This window comes from Phalangium opilio, unplaced genomic scaffold (assembly GCF_054372755.1).
Source record: "Phalangium opilio isolate 3A_F unplaced genomic scaffold, DU_Popi_V2 ptg001421l_1, whole genome shotgun sequence".
Classification (NCBI taxonomy): domain Eukaryota; kingdom Metazoa; phylum Arthropoda; class Arachnida; order Opiliones; family Phalangiidae; genus Phalangium; species Phalangium opilio.
In genome coordinates this window covers 3,834,050-3,837,743 of record NW_028324258.1, presented here as the reverse complement: position 1 = coordinate 3,837,743, position 3,694 = coordinate 3,834,050, and the positions used below count along the sequence as shown (strand labels likewise).

Below are 3,694 nucleotides of genomic sequence, written 5' to 3'. Positions count from 1 at the left end.
AATGAATATCGTTACATTTGCTTGAATTAAAGCAAAAAGTACAAAAATAATGGTTTCAGTGGTTATATTTGAAAATAGTGAAGAAATACTCTAAATGTGTTTCTCTGGCCGAGAAACGTCGATTTAGAAAATATCATTAAAAATCGAGGTACATTTTTATTTATTGTTCAATCGAGATGAAATCACTTTTAATGAGTGTTTTATAGGGAATTAAGCTGAATTCGATCAAAAATTTGTACAGAAAAAAATGCATTCAAAAGTGTACCGAAAAAATCGCATGTTGTTTTTCTTCAAGAAACAAAATCCGTCACAACGATTTCTTATTGAAAATTGAATTTTAACAGTTTTTTGAATGAATATCGTTACATTTGCTTGAAATAAAGCAACTAGGACAAAAATAATGGTTTCAGTGGTTATATTTGAAAATAGTGAAGAAATACTCAAAATGTGTTTCTCTGGCCGAGAAACGTCGATTTTGAAAATATCATTAAAAATCGAGGTACATTTTTATTTATTGTTCAATCGAGATGAAATCACTTTTAATGAGTGTTTTAAAGGGAATTAAGCTGAATTCGGTCAAAACTTTGTTCAGAAAAAAATGCATTCAAAAGTGTACCAATAATTTTGCATGTTTTTTTTCTTCTAGATACAAAGTCCGTCACAACGATTTCTTATTGAAAATTGAATTTTAACAGTTTTTTGAATGAATATCGCTACATTTGCTTGAATTAAAGCAAAAAGGACAAAAATAATGGTTTCAGTGGTTAGATTTGAAAATAATGAAGAAATACTCAAAATGTGTTTCTCTGGCCGAGAAACGTCGATTTTGAAAATATTATTAAATATCGAGGTACATTTTTATTTATTGTTCAATCGAGATGAAATCACTTTTAATGAGTGTTTTATAGGGAATTAAGCTGAATTCGGTCAAAAATTTGTCCAGAAAAAAATGCATTCAAAAGTGTACCGAAAAAATTACATGTTTTTTTTCTTCTACATACAAAACCCGTCACAACGATGTCTTATTGAAAATTGAATTTTAACAGTTTTTTGAATGAATATCGTTACATTTGCTTAAAATAAAGCAAAAAGTAATAAAATAATAGGTTCAGTGGTTATATTTGAAAATAGTGAAAAAATACTCAAAATGGTGTTGTGACGTCTCAGGTGTAACGTAAAATGTCAAAACCTTTCCACAATACGTGACAACCATTTATTTTCTGAGCTTCCGTGGCTCAATGGTAAGCGCGTTCGGCTGTTAACCAATAGGTTGGTGGTTCGAGCCCACCCGGGAGCAGTGTTGTGGGATCTCAAATGTAACGTAGAAAGCCAAAGTTATTCCACAATACCTGACGATCATTTAATTTTTGGGCTTCCGTGGCGCAATGGTTAGCACGTTCGGCTGTTAACCGAAAGGTTGGTGTTTCGAGCCCACCCTGGAGATGTGTTGTAGGGTCTCAGATGTAACGTAAAAAGTCATAACTTTTCCACAATACCTGACAACCATTTAATTTCTGAGCTTCCGTGGCTCAATGGTTAGCGCGTTCGGCTGTTGACCAAAAGGTTGGTGGTTCGAGCCCATCCGGGAGCGGTGTTGTGAAGTCTCAGATGTGACGTAAAAAGTCAAGGTTTTTCCACAATTCCTGACGACCATTTAATATTTGGGCTTCCGTGGCGCAATGGTTAGCGCGTTCAGCTGCTATTTAAAAGACTGGTGGTTTGAGCCCTCCCGGGAGCGGTGTTGTGACGTCTCAGATGTAACGTAAAATGTCAGAGTTTTTCCACATTACCTGACGAACATTTAATAATAGGGCTTCCGTGGCGCAATGGTTAGCGCGTTCAGCTCTTAATCGAAAGGTTGGTGGTTCGAGCCCACCCGGGAGAGGTGTTGTGTGGTCTTAGATGTAGCGTAAAAAGTCAAAACCTTTCCACAATACGTGACAACCATTTATTTTCTGAGCTTGCGGGGCTCAATGGTTAGCACGTTCGGCAGTTAAACAATAGGTTGGTGGTTCGAGCCCACCCGGGAGCAGTGTTGTGGGATCTCAAATGTAACGTAGAAAGCCAAAGTTATTCCACAATACCTGACGACCATTTAATTTTTGGGCTTCCGTGGCGCAATGGTTAGCGTGTTCGGCTGTTAACCGAAAGGTTCGTGGTTCGAGCCGATCCGGGAGCGGTGTTGTGACGTCTCAGATGTGAAGTAAAAAGTCAAGGTTTTTCCACAATACCTGACGACCATTTAATTTTTGGGCTTCCGTGGCGCAATGGTTAGCGCGTTCAGCTGCTATTCAAAAGACTGGTGGTTTGAGCCCTCCCGGGAGCAGTGTTGTGACGTTTCAGATGTAACGTAAAATGTCAGAGTTTTTCCAGAATACCTGACGAACATTTAATTTTTGGGCTTCCTTGGCGCAATGGTTAGCGCGATCAGCTGTTAATCGAAAGGTTGGTGGTTCGAGCCCACCCGGGAGAGGTGTTGTGTGGTCTTAGATGTAGCGTAAAAAGTCAAAACCTTTCCACAATACGTGACAACCATTTATTTTCTGAGCTTCCGTGGCTCAATGGTTAGCGCGTTCGGCAGTTAAACAACAGGTTGGTGGTTCGAGCCAATCCGGGAGCGGTGTTGTGACGTCTCAGATGTGACGTAAAAAGTCAAGGTTTTTCCACAATACCTGACGACCATTTAATTTTTGGGCTTCCATGGCGCAATGGTTAGCGCGTTCAGCTGCTATTCAAAAGACTGGTGGTTTGAGCCCTCCCGGGAGCGGTGTTGTGACGTCTCAGATGTAACGTAAAATGGCAGAGTTTTTCCACAATACCAGACGAACTTTTAATTTTTGGGCTTCCGTAGCGCAATGTTTTTGCGCGTTCAGCTGTGTTGGTGGTTCAAGCCCACCCGGGAGAGGTGTTGTGGGGTCTCAGATGTAGCGTAAAAAGTCAAAACATTTCCAAAATACGTGACAACCATTTAATTTCTGAGCTTCCGTGGCTCAATGGTTAGCGCGTTCGGCTGTTAACCAATAGGTTGGTGGTTCGAGCCTGCCCGGGAGCGGTGTTGTGGGATCTCAAATGTAACGTAGAAAGCCAAAGGTTTTCCACAATACCTGACGACCATTTAATTTTTGGGCTTCCGTGGCTCAATGGTTAGCGCGTCCGGCTGTTAACCGAAAGGTTGGTGGTTCGAGAACACCCTGGAGAGGTGTTGTAGGGTCTCAGATGTAACGTAAAAAGTCATAACTTTTCCACAATACCTGACAACAATTTAATTTCTGAGCTTCCGTGGCTCAACGATTAGCGCGTTCGGTTGTTAACCAATAGGTTGGTGGTTCGCGCCCAACCGGGAGCGGTGTTGTGACGTCTCAGATGTGAAGTAAAAGTCACGGTTTTTCGACAATACCTGACGACCATTTAATTTCTGAGCTTCCGTGGCTCAATGGTTAGCGCGTTCGGCTGTTAACCAATAGGTTGGTGGTTCGAGCCCATCCGGGAGCGGTGTTGTGACGTCTCAGATGTGAGGTAAAAAGTCAAGGTTTTTCCACATTACCTGACGACCATTTAATTTTTGGGCTTCCGTGGCGCAATGGTTAGCGCGTTCAGCTGCTATTAAAAAGACTGGTGGTTTGAGCCCTCCCGGGAGCGGTGTTGTGACGTCTCAGATGTAACGTAAAATGTCAGAATTTTTCCACAATACCTG

General features: G+C 41.2%; 1 non-coding gene across 1 annotated transcript; it reads left to right on the top strand.

Annotated features, from left to right (window-relative positions):
- Window positions 1-1,812: 1,812 nt before the first annotated feature.
- Window positions 1,813-1,885, top strand: TRNAK-CUU (transfer RNA lysine (anticodon CUU)). Its single transcript has one exon. It is a non-coding gene; the product is annotated as a tRNA-Lys (tRNA).
- The last annotated feature ends 1,809 nt before the right edge of the window (window positions 1,886-3,694 follow it).